Raw genomic sequence first — 12,041 nt, 5'->3', positions numbered from 1 at the left:
AGGAGCCCTCCTGCTAAGGGTAGACAGCTGCTCGTTCCACCCCACCCCCCGCCTTAATTGGTTCTCCTCCCTTCCAACGGTGTTGAGGCGGGTGGGAACAGCAGGGGGTGAAGGTGCTGTGTTTAAAGAGGTGGAGTTATGCAGATCTAAAACGCGTGGATTGCAGCAGCAGCAAGCCGAAAAGTGCAGGCATGTAAGGGATCTAGAGGTTGACAACATGTCTTCTTAACGGGAGTCCAGGAGCTCATCTCCACAAATGGACTTTTTAGGATCCTTGGGTGGCTCCGTAGTTTGAAACCAATTCTGGTTATCGCTTCTCGGCCTTTTGGCTAAGATCAAGTGTAGTATCTTTCGAAAAGGCGGTTTTGGATGTTGGCCGCCCTAGTAGATTGATACATTATGCACACTGGGGTTTAGGCGCTTGTTAGTACGCCAGGTGGCTAATATAGTCATATGGTGGAAAGCATGGCCCCCCAGGATCGACGCCATTGGGCCGGGGAAGATCGAAAGCCCGAAGTGTGAAGTGCCCCAGGAGTGGTGACCCTGGGGTGCCTTAACTCACTGGGATTGGGAACCCCACTTGAGTTTATGGCACATTTGCACAAGCACTTCAAATTTTCTTTCTTCGCACACACCCTTATTCCGGGCCTTCTGGCCTTAGGATGGGGAATTTTTCAATTCCCGGTCGAAGGTCCGGGCAGTATTATACTGTGAAACCTTCACTATTTATTTAATTTCTTTGTCACTGTGTGTCCACTTATTCACGTGTGTCACGTCCTACTAGGATTTTGTCGGGATGCGGTTCCCTTACGGGTTCCTCTCTTGGCAGGTCTAGGGGGGGAGTGTGTGGCCATCAGGTTCCGCTCCCCCCTGAACCCCCCTGGCTCTCCTCTTTCGGGAGGAGAGCGTTGTTGGCTCCCCTCTTCCGGGAGGGGAGCACAGTCTTTGGCTCCCAGTGCCTTGCTCGGGTGAGAACTCGGGCAGGTGCTGGGGGTAAGATTGGGTCGCCTCTGGCTTCGGCTGGAGGTGGCTTTTTGTCCCTGTTCCTCGCTGTGGCCTTTTGGCTCGGAGGGACGGGGAATGGTTTGGGGGACCCTTCTCCTTTTGGAGAGGGTTTCAAGAAGACCAGCATCCTAGTGCACTTTTTTTGTGGCACTTGTCACTTTTTTTAAGCGCACTCGGGTTTTGTACACGATTTCGGGCTTTCAAAAAAATCTGTTCTTATCAGTTTAATATCTGATACGTCCCCTATCTGGGGACCATATATTAAATGGATTTTTAGAACAGGGAGATGGAAAAAGAGCTTGCTCTGTCCACTCCACGCATTGACCTGGTATTGCAGTATCTCCAGGACCGGTGCACCCCTTCTTTAATGCAGTTTCTAAAATCAGAAAGAATTGAATTCAATGTTTTTTGTTCATTTTGCTTGTTTGTCGGATTTTGGGATGGACTCTTTGGCTCTGCTTTTCTTCTCCTCATTGGATTTTTCATGTTCAAAGTTGCAGAAGCCAGATTACAAGCTCATTTTGGTTCAACTTCAGCAACTGTGCATTGCATTGCCATGTAATGTGATGCAATGCTATCTTTCTAGCTCTCCCTTTTTACTTCCTTTTGGATAAACAGACATATTAGGCAAGCATTTTGGAGCTTTCACCTAAATAACTACAGGTGGTGAGATAAGCTGCACAATATAATTGACCTTTCAGTATATTGTTGCACACACACCATCTATTTAGCAAATGCCCTTGTTATCAACAGCAGCCTTTTAAACTCACCTGAGCTAACAGGTATGTGCGCTGGTTACTCTGCTGCGCTTAAAATTTCTTTTTTGGTTTGCTACAATGCCTTTTCTGAAACGTTGTCTCCTTCTGCTGGAACACTGACTTCTTTCATTTAATGCCTGCAGACTATAAAAGAGAACCCAACCCAAAAAGTTTGGTTGATTAGTCTGTGGCATTCTGTTAAACTGTTGCTTATGGCGGTCTCTGTGAGCTTCTCAGCGACATTCAGCCAGCCAGGTATCCTGCCTGCAGTAGATGGAATGTGGAAATGGAACGCTGGCTGCGCGTGTCATAATAGGCTCTGAGCCTTTATATACCTGTGCACAGCAGCAGCCACCTTCAGTCTGCTGCTGGACAGCCAGCAGCAGCAGCAGCAGGAGAGGTATGTAATCAGGAGCCCTCCTGCTAAGGGTAGACAGCTGCTCGTTCCACCCCACCCCCCGCCTTAATTGGTTCTCCTCCCTTCCAACGGTGTTGAGGCGGGTGGGAACAGCAGGGGGTGAAGGTGCTGTGTTTAAAGAGGTGGAGTTATGCAGATCTAAAACGCGTGGATTGCAGCAGCAGCAAGCCGAAAAGTGCAGGCATGTAAGGGATCTAGAGGTTGACAACATGTATTCTTAACGGGAGTCCAGGAGCTCATCTCCACAAATGGACTTTTTAGGATCCTTGGGTGGCTCCGTAGTTTGAAACCAATTCTGGTTATCGCTTCTCGGCCTTTTGGCTAAGATCAAGTGTAGTATCTGTTCTTATCAGTTTAATATCTGATACGTCCCCTATCTGGGGACCATATATTAAATGGATTTTTAGAACAGGGAGATGGAAAAAGAGCTTGCTCTGTCCACTCCACGCATTGACCTGGTATTGCAGTATCTCCAGGACCTGTGCACCCCTTCTTTAATGCAGTTTCTAAAATCAGAAAGAATTGAATTCAATGTTTTTTGTTCATTTTGCTTGTTTGTCGGATTTTGGGATGGACTCTTTGGCTCTGCTTTTCTTCTCCTCATTGGATTTTTCATGTTCAAAGTTGCAGAAGCCAGATTACAAGCTCATTTTGGTTCAACTTCAGCAACTGTGCATTGCATTGCCATGTAATGTGATGCAATGCTATCTTTCTAGCTCTCCCTTTTTACTTCCTTTTGGATAAACAGACATATTAGGCAAGCATTTTGGAGCTTTCACCTAAATAACTACAGGTGGTGAGATAAGCTGCACAATATAATTGACCTTTCAGTATATTGTTGCACACACACCATCTATTTAGCAAATGCCCTTGTTATCAACAGCAGCCTTTTAAACTCACCTGAGCTAACAGGTATGTGCGCTGGTTACTCTGCTGCGCTTAAAATTTCTTTTTTGGTTTGCTACAATGCCTTTTCTGAAACGTTGTCTCCTTCTGCTGGAACACTGACTTCTTTCATTTAATGCCTGCAGACTATAAAAGAGAACCCAACCCAAAAAGTTTGGTTGATTAGTCTGTGGCATTCTGTTAAACTGTTGCTTATGGCGGTCTCTGTGAGCTTCTCAGCGACATTCAGCCAGCCAGGTATCCTGCCTGCAGTAGATGGAATGTGGCAATGGAACGCTGGCTGCGCGTGTCATAATAGGCTCTGAGCCTTTATATACCTGTGCACAGCAGCAGCCACCTTCAGTCTGCTGCTGGACAGCCAGCAGCAGCAGCAGCAGGAGAGGTATGTAATCAGGAGCCCTCCTGCTAAGGGTAGACAGCTGCTCGTTCCACCCCACCCCCCGCCTTAATTGGTTCTCCTCCCTTCCAACGGTGTTGAGGCGGGTGGGAACAGCAGGGGGTGAAGGTGCTGTGTTTAAAGAGGTGGAGTTATGCAGATCTAAAACGCGTGGATTGCAGCAGCAGCAAGCCGAAAAGTGCAGGCATGTAAGGGATCTAGAGGTTGACAACATGTCTTCTTAACGGGAGTCCAGGAGCTCATCTCCACAAATGGACTTTTTAGGATCCTTGGGTGGCTCCGTAGTTTGAAACCAATTCTGGTTATCGCTTCTCGGCCTTTTGGCTAAGATCAAGTGTAGTATCTGTTCTTATCAGTTTAATATCTGATACGTCCCCTATCTGGGGACCATATATTAAATGGATTTTTAGAACAGGGAGATGGAAAAAGAGCTTGCTCTGTCCACTCCACGCATTGACCTGGTATTGCAGTATCTCCAGGACCGGTGCACCCCTTCTTTAATGCAGTTTCTAAAATCAGAAAGAATTGAATTCAATGTTTTTTGTTCATTTTGCTTGTTTGTCGGATTTTGGGATGGACTCTTTGGCTCTGCTTTTCTTCTCCTCATTGGATTTTTCATGTTCAAAGTTGCAGAAGCCAGATTACAAGCTCATTTTGGTTCAACTTCAGCAACTGTGCATTGCATTGCCATGTAATGTGATGCAATGCTATCTTTCTAGCTCTCCCTTTTTACTTCCTTTTGGATAAACAGACATATTAGGCAAGCATTTTGGAGCTTTCACCTAAATAACTACAGGTGGTGAGATAAGCTGCACAATATAATTGACCTTTCAGTATATTGTTGCACACACACCATCTATTTAGCAAATGCCCTTGTTATCAACAGCAGCCTTTTAAACTCACCTGAGCTAACAGGTATGTGCGCTGGTTACTCTGCTGCGCTTAAAATTTCTTTTTTGGTTTGCTACAATGCCTTTTCTGAAACGTTGTCTCCTTCTGCTGGAACACTGACTTCTTTCATTTAATGCCTGCAGACTATAAAAGAGAACCCAACCCAAAAAGTTTGGTTGATTAGTCTGTGGCATTCTGTTAAACTGTTGCTTATGGCGGTCTCTGTGAGCTTCTCAGCGACATTCAGCCAGCCAGGTATCCTGCCTGCAGTAGATGGAATGTGGCAATGGAACGCTGGCTGCGCGTGTCATAATAGGCTCTGAGCCTTTATATACCTGTGCACAGCAGCAGCCACCTTCAGTCTGCTGCTGGACAGCCAGCAGCAGCAGCAGCAGGAGAGGTATGTAATCAGGAGCCCTCCTGCTAAGGGTAGACAGCTGCTCGTTCCACCCCACCCCCCGCCTTAATTGGTTCTCCTCCCTTCCAACGGTGTTGAGGCGGGTGGGAACAGCAGGGGGTGAAGGTGCTGTGTTTAAAGAGGTGGAGTTATGCAGATCTAAAACGCGTGGATTGCAGCAGCAGCAAGCCGAAAAGTGCAGGCATGTAAGGGATCTAGAGGTTGACAACATGTCTTCTTAACGGGAGTCCAGGAGCTCATCTCCACAAATGGACTTTTTAGGATCCTTGGGTGGCTCCGTAGTTTGAAACCAATTCTGGTTATCGCTTCTCGGCCTTTTGGCTAAGATCAAGTGTAGTATCTGTTCTTATCAGTTTAATATCTGATACGTCCCCTATCTGGGGACCATATATTAAATGGATTTTTAGAACAGGGAGATGGAAAAAGAGCTTGCTCTGTCCACTCCACGCATTGACCTGGTATTGCAGTATCTCCAGGACCGGTGCACCCCTTCTTTAATGCAGTTTCTAAAATCAGAAAGAATTGAATTCAATGTTTTTTGTTCATTTTGCTTGTTTGTCGGATTTTGGGATGATCTCTTTGGCTCTGCTTTTCTTCTCCTCATTGGATTTTTCATGTTCAAAGTTGCAGAAGCCAGATTACAAGCTCATTTTGGTTCAACTTCAGCAACTGTGCATTGCATTGCCATGTAATGTGATGCAATGCTATCTTTCTAGCTCTCCCTTTTTACTTCCTTTTGGATAAACAGACATATTAGGCAAGCATTTTGGAGCTTTCACCTAAATAACTACAGGTGGTGAGATAAGCTGCACAATATAATTGACCTTTCAGTATATTGTTGCACACACACCATCTATTTAGCAAATGCCCTTGTTATCAACAGCAGCCTTTTAAACTCACCTGAGCTAACAGGTATGTGCGCTGGTTACTCTGCTGCGCTTAAAATATCTTTTTTGGTTTGCTACAATGCCTTTTCTGAAACGTTGTCTCCTTCTGCTGGAACACTGACTTCTTTCATTTAATGCCTGCAGACTATAAAAGAGAACCCAACCCAAAAAGTTTGGTTGATTAGTCTGTGGCATTCTGTTAAACTGTTGCTTATGGCGGTCTCTGTGAGCTTCTCAGCGACATTCAGCCAGCCAGGTATCCTGCCTGCAGTAGATGGAATGTGGCAATGGAACGCTGGCTGCGCGTGTCATAATAGGCTCTGAGCCTTTATATACCTGTGCACAGCAGCAGCCACCTTCAGTCTGCTGCTGGACAGCCAGCAGCAGCAGCAGCAGGAGAGGTATGTAATCAGGAGCCCTCCTGCTAAGGGTAGACAGCTGCTCGTTCCACCCCACCCCCCGCCTTAATTGGTTCTCCTCCCTTCCAACGGTGTTGAGGCGGGTGGGAACAGCAGGGGGTGAAGGTGCTGTGTTTAAAGAGGTGGAGTTATGCAGATCTAAAACGCGTGGATTGCAGCAGCAGCAAGCCGAAAAGTGCAGGCATGTAAGGGATCTAGAGGTTGACAACATGTCTTCTTAACGGGAGTCCAGGAGCTCATCTCCACAAATGGACTTTTTAGGATCCTTGGGTGGCTCCGTAGTTTGAAACCAATTCTGGTTATCGCTTCTCGGCCTTTTGGCTAAGATCAAGTGTAGTATCTGTTCTTATCAGTTTAATATCTGATACGTCCCCTATCTGGGGACCATATATTAAATGGATTTTTAGAACAGGGAGATGGAAAAAGAGCTTGCTCTGTCCACTCCACGCATTGACCTGGTATTGCAGTATCTCCAGGACCGGTGCACCCCTTCTTTAATGCAGTTTCTAAAATCAGAAAGAATTGAATTCAATGTTTTTTGCTCATTTTGCTTGTTTGTCGGATTTTGGGATGGACTCTTTGGCTCTGCTTTTCTTCTCCTCATTGGATTTTTCATGTTCAAAGTTGCAGAAGCCAGATTACAAGCTCATTTTGGTTCAACTTCAGCAACTGTGCATTGCATTGCCATGTAATGTGATGCAATGCTATCTTTCTAGCTCTCCCTTTTTACTTCCTTTTGGATAAACAGACATATTAGGCAAGCATTTTGGAGCTTTCACCTAAATAACTACAGGTGGTGAGATAAGCTGCACAATATAATTGACCTTTCAGTATATTGTTGCACACACACCATCTATTTAGCAAATGCCCTTGTTATCAACAGCAGCCTTTTAAACTCACCTGAGCTAACAGGTATGTGCGCTGGTTACTCTGCTGCGCTTAAAATTTCTTTTTTGGTTTGCTACAATGCCTTTTCTGAAACGTTGTCTCCTTCTGCTGGAACACTGACTTCTTTCATTTAATGCCTGCAGACTATAAAAGAGAACCCAACCCAAAAAGTTTGGTTGATTAGTCTGTGGCATTCTGTTAAACTGTTGCTTATGGCGGTCTCTGTGAGCTTCTCAGCGACATTCAGCCAGCCAGGTATCCTGCCTGCAGTAGATGGAATGTGGCAATGGAACGCTGGCTGCGCGTGTCATAATAGGCTCTGAGCCTTTATATACCTGTGCACAGCAGCAGCCACCTTCAGTCTGCTGCTGGACAGCCAGCAGCAGCAGCAGCAGGAGAGGTATGTAATCAGGAGCCCTCCTGCTAAGGGTAGACAGCTGCTCGTTCCACCCCACCCCCCGCCTTAATTGGTTCTCCTCCCTTCCAACGGTGTTGAGGCGGGTGGGAACAGCAGGGGGTGAAGGTGCTGTGTTTAAAGAGGTGGAGTTATGCAGATCTAAAACGCGTGGATTGCAGCAGCAGCAAGCCGAAAAGTGCAGGCATGTAAGGGATCTAGAGGTTGACAACATGTCTTCTTAACGGGAGTCCAGGAGCTCATCTCCACAAATGGACTTTTTAGGATCCTTGGGTGGCTCCGTAGTTTGAAACCAATTCTGGTTATCGCTTCTCGGCCTTTTGGCTAAGATCAAGTGTAGTATCTGTTCTTATCAGTTTAATATCTGATACGTCCCCTATCTGGGGACCATATATTAAATGGATTTTTAGAACAGGGAGATGGAAAAAGAGCTTGCTCTGTCCACTCCACGCATTGACCTGGTATTGCAGTATCTCCAGGACCGGTGCACCCCTTCTTTAATGCAGTTTCTAAAATCAGAAAGAATTGAATTCAATGTTTTTTGTTCATTTTGCTTGTTTGTCGGATTTTGGGATGGACTCTTTGGCTCTGCTTTTCTTCTCCTCATTGGATTTTTCATGTTCAAAGTTGCAGAAGCCAGATTACAAGCTCATTTTGGTTCAACTTCAGCAACTGTGCATTGCATTGCCATGTAATGTGATGCAATGCTATCTTTCTAGCTCTCCCTTTTTACTTCCTTTTGGATAAACAGACATATTAGGCAAGCATTTTGGAGCTTTCACCTAAATAACTACAGGTGGTGAGATAAGCTGCACAATATAATTGACCTTTCAGTATATTGTTGCACACACACCATCTATTTAGCAAATGCCCTTGTTATCAACAGCAGCCTTTTAAACTCACCTGAGCTAACAGGTATGTGCGCTGGTTACTCTGCTGCGCTTAAAATTTCTTTTTTGGTTTGCTACAATGCCTTTTCTGAAACGTTGTCTCCTTCTGCTGGAACACTGACTTCTTTCATTTAATGCCTGCAGACTATAAAAGAGAACCCAACCCAAAAAGTTTGGTTGATTAGTCTGTGGCATTCTGTTAAACTGTTGCTTATGGCGGTCTCTGTGAGCTTCTCAGCGACATTCAGCCAGCCAGGTATCCTGCCTGCAGTAGATGGAATGTGGCAATGGAACGCTGGCTGCGCGTGTCATAATAGGCTCTGAGCCTTTATATACCTGTGCACAGCAGCAGCCACCTTCAGTCTGCTGCTGGACAGCCAGCAGCAGCAGCAGCAGGAGAGGTATGTAATCAGGAGCCCTCCTGCTAAGGGTAGACAGCTGCTCGTTCCACCCCACCCCCCGCCTTAATTGGTTCTCCTCCCTTCCAACGGTGTTGAGGCGGGTGGGAACAGCAGGGGGTGAAGGTGCTGTGTTTAAAGAGGTGGAGTTATGCAGATCTAAAACGCGTGGATTGCAGCAGCAGCAAGCCGAAAAGTGCAGGCATGTAAGGGATCTAGAGGTTGACAACATGTCTTCTTAACGGGAGTCCAGGAGCTCATCTCCACAAATGGACTTTTTAGGATCCTTGGGTGGCTCCGTAGTTTGAAACCAATTCTGGTTATCGCTTCTCGGCCTTTTGGCTAAGATCAAGTGTAGTATCTTTCGAAAAGGCGGTTTTGGATGTTGGCCGCCCTAGTAGATTGATACATTATGCACACTGGGGTTTAGGCGCTTGTTAGTACGCCAGGTGGCTAATATAGTCATCTGGTGGAAAGCATGGCCCCCCAGGATCGACGCCATTGGGCCGGGAAAGATCGAAAGCCCGAAGTGTGAAGTGCCCCAGGAGTGGTGACCCTGGGGTGCCTTAACTCACTGGGATTGGGAACCCCACTTGAGTTTATGGCACATTTGCACAAGCACTTCAAATTTTCTTTCTTTGCACACACCCTTATTCCGGGCCTTCTGGCCTTAGGATGGGGAATTTTTCAATTCCCGGTCGAAGGTCCGGGCAGTATTATACTGTGAAATCTTCACTATTTATTTAATTTTTTTGTCACTGTGTGTCCACTTATTCACGTGTGTCCACGTCCTTACTAGGATTTTGTCGGGATGCGGTTCCCTAACGGGTTCCTCTCTTGGCAGGTCTAGGGGGGGAGTGTGTGGCCATCAGGTTCCGCTCCCCCCTGAACCCCCCTGGCTCTCCTCTTTCGGGAGGAGAGCGATGTTGGCTCCCCTCTTCCGGGAGGGGAGCTCAGTCTTTTGGCTCCCAGTGCCCTGCTCGGGTGAGAACTCGGGCAGGTATTGTGGGTAAGATTGGGGTGCCTCTGGTTTCGGCTGGAGGTGGCTATTTGTCCCTGTTCCTCGCTGTGGCCTTCTGGCTCGGAGGGACGGGGAATGGTTTGGGGGACCCTTCTCCTTTTGGAGAGGGTTTCAAGAAGACCAGCATCCTAGTGCACTTTTTTTGTGGCACTTGTCACTTTTTTAAGCGCACTCGGGTTTTGTACACGAATTCGGGCTTTCGAAAAAAAAAAAAAAAATCTGTTCTTATCAGTTTAATATCTGATACGTCCCCTATCTGGGGACCATATATTAAATGGATTTTTAGAACAGGGAGATGGAAAAAGAGCTTGCTATGTCCACTCCACGCATTGACCTGGTATTGCAGTATCTCCAGGACCGGTGCACCCCTTCTTTAATACAGTTTCTAAAATCAGAAAGAATTGAATTCAATGTTTTTTGTTCATTTTGCTTGTTTGTCGGATTTTGGGATGGACTCTTTGGCTCTGCTTTTCTTCTCCTCATTGGATTTTTCATGTTCAAAGTTGCAGAAGCCAGATTACAAGCTCATTTTGGTTCAACTTCAGCAACTGTGCATTGCATTGCCATGTAATGTGATGCAATGCTATCTTTCTAGCTCTCCCTTTTTACTTCCTTTTGGATAAACAGACATATTAGGCAAGCATTTTGGAGCTTTCACCTAAATAACTACAGGTGGTGAGATAAGCTGCACAATATAATTGACCTTTCAGTATATTGTTGCACACACACCATCTATTTAGCAAATGCCCTTGTTATCAACAGCAGCCTTTTAAACTCACCTGAGCTAACAGGTATGTGCGCTGGTTACTCTGCTGCGCTTAAAATTTCTTTTTTGGTTTGCTACAATGCCTTTTCTGAAACGTTGTCTCCTTCTGCTGGAACACTGACTTCTTTCATTTAATGCCTGCAGACTATAAAAGAGAACCCAACCCAAAAAGTTTGGTTGATTAGTCTGTGGCATTCTGTTAAACTGTTGCTTATGGCGGTCTCTGTGAGCTTCTCAGCGACATTCAGCCAGCCAGGTATCCTGCCTGCAGTAGATGGAATGTGGCAATGGAACGCTGGCTGCGCGTGTCATAATAGGCTCTGAGCCTTTATATACCTGTGCACAGCAGCAGCCACCTTCAGTCTGCTGCTGGACAGCCAGCAGCAGCAGCAGCAGGAGAGGTATGTAATCAGGAGCCCTCCTGCTAAGGGTAGACAGCTGCTCGTTCCACCCCACCCCCCGCCTTAATTGGTTCTCCTCCCTTCCAACGGTGTTGAGGCGGGTGGGAACAGCAGGGGGTGAAGGTGCTGTGTTTAAAGAGGTGGAGTTATGCAGATCTAAAACGCGTGGATTGCAGCAGCAGCAAGCCGAAAAGTGCAGGCATGTAAGGGATCTAGAGGTTGACAACATGTCTTCTTAACGGGAGTCCAGGAGCTCATCTCCACAAATGGACTTTTTAGGATCCTTGGGTGGCTCCGTAGTTTGAAACCAATTCTGGTTATCGCTTCTCGGCCTTTTGGCTAAGATCAAGTGTAGTATCTGTTCTTATCAGTTTAATATCTGATACGTCCCCTATCTGGGGACCATATATTAAATGGATTTTTAGAACAGGGAGATGGAAAAAGAGCTTGCTCTGTCCACTCCACGCATTGACCTGGTATTGCAGTATCTCCAGGACCGGTGCACCCCTTCTTTAATGCAGTTTCTAAAATCAGAAAGAATTGAATTCAATGTTTTTTGTTCATTTTGCTTGTTTGTCGGATTTTGGGATGGACTCTTTGGCTCTGCTTTTCTTCTCCTCATTGGATTTTTCATGTTCAAAGTTGCAGAAGCCAGATTACAAGCTCATTTTGGTTCAACTTCAGCAACTGTGCATTGCATTGCCATGTAATGTGATGCAATGCTATCTTTCTAGCTCTCCCTTTTTACTTCCTTTTGGATAAACAGACATATTAGGCAAGCATTTTGGAGCTTTCACCTAAATAACTACAGGTGGTGAGATAAGCTGCACAATATAATTGACCTTTCAGTATATTGTTGCACACACACCATCTATTTAGCAAATGCCCTTGTTATCAACAGCAGCCTTTTAAACTCACCTGAGCTAACAGGTATGTGCGCTGGTTACTCTGCTGCGCTTAAAATTTCTTTTTTGGTTTGCTACAATGCCTTTTCTGAAACGTTGTCTCCTTCTGCTGGAACACTGACTTCTTTCATTTAATGCCTGCAGACTATAAAAGAGAACCCAACCCAAAAAGTTTGGTTGATTAGTCTGTGGCATTCTGTTAAACTGTTGCTTATGGCGGTCTCTGTGAGCTTCTCAGCGACATTCAGCCAGCCAGGT

The 12,041-nt window shown here is 45.9% G+C and overlaps 6 non-coding genes and 4 pseudogenes across 6 annotated transcripts; all 10 read left to right on the top strand.

Annotated features, from left to right (window-relative positions):
- The first annotated feature begins 309 nt into the window (after window positions 1–309).
- LOC141222353 (U2 spliceosomal RNA) lies at window positions 310–401 on the top strand (annotated as a pseudogene).
- Window positions 402–1,194: 793 nt separating this feature from the next.
- On the top strand, window positions 1,195–1,367 carry LOC141222853 (U2 spliceosomal RNA; annotated as a pseudogene).
- Window positions 1,368–2,482: 1,115 nt separating this feature from the next.
- Window positions 2,483–2,673, top strand: LOC141222750 (U2 spliceosomal RNA). Its single transcript, XR_012290505.1, has one exon. It is a non-coding gene; the product is annotated as a U2 spliceosomal RNA (small nuclear RNA).
- A 1,115-nt stretch (window positions 2,674–3,788) lies between these two features.
- Window positions 3,789–3,979, top strand: LOC141222464 (U2 spliceosomal RNA). Its single transcript, XR_012290234.1, has one exon. It is a non-coding gene; the product is annotated as a U2 spliceosomal RNA (small nuclear RNA).
- Window positions 3,980–5,094: 1,115 nt separating this feature from the next.
- On the top strand, window positions 5,095–5,285 carry LOC141222463 (U2 spliceosomal RNA). Its single transcript, XR_012290233.1, has one exon. It is a non-coding gene; the product is annotated as a U2 spliceosomal RNA (small nuclear RNA).
- Window positions 5,286–6,400: 1,115 nt separating this feature from the next.
- Window positions 6,401–6,591, top strand: LOC141222462 (U2 spliceosomal RNA). Its single transcript, XR_012290232.1, has one exon. It is a non-coding gene; the product is annotated as a U2 spliceosomal RNA (small nuclear RNA).
- A 1,115-nt stretch (window positions 6,592–7,706) lies between these two features.
- On the top strand, window positions 7,707–7,897 carry LOC141222461 (U2 spliceosomal RNA). Its single transcript, XR_012290231.1, has one exon. It is a non-coding gene; the product is annotated as a U2 spliceosomal RNA (small nuclear RNA).
- Window positions 7,898–9,012: 1,115 nt separating this feature from the next.
- Window positions 9,013–9,104, top strand: LOC141222352 (U2 spliceosomal RNA; annotated as a pseudogene).
- A 797-nt stretch (window positions 9,105–9,901) lies between these two features.
- Window positions 9,902–10,082, top strand: LOC141222324 (U2 spliceosomal RNA; annotated as a pseudogene).
- Window positions 10,083–11,197: 1,115 nt separating this feature from the next.
- On the top strand, window positions 11,198–11,388 carry LOC141222459 (U2 spliceosomal RNA). Its single transcript, XR_012290229.1, has one exon. It is a non-coding gene; the product is annotated as a U2 spliceosomal RNA (small nuclear RNA).
- The last annotated feature ends 653 nt before the right edge of the window (window positions 11,389–12,041 follow it).

The sequence above is a fragment of the Phyllobates terribilis genome, unplaced genomic scaffold (assembly GCF_046119375.1).
Source record: "Phyllobates terribilis strain yellow unplaced genomic scaffold, ASM4611937v1 Scaffold_361__1_contigs__length_1927384, whole genome shotgun sequence".
NCBI lineage: Eukaryota > Metazoa > Chordata > Amphibia > Anura > Dendrobatidae > Phyllobates > Phyllobates terribilis.
Note: the sequence above shows the minus strand (reverse complement) of the source record. Positions and strands in the feature narration are given on the sequence as shown.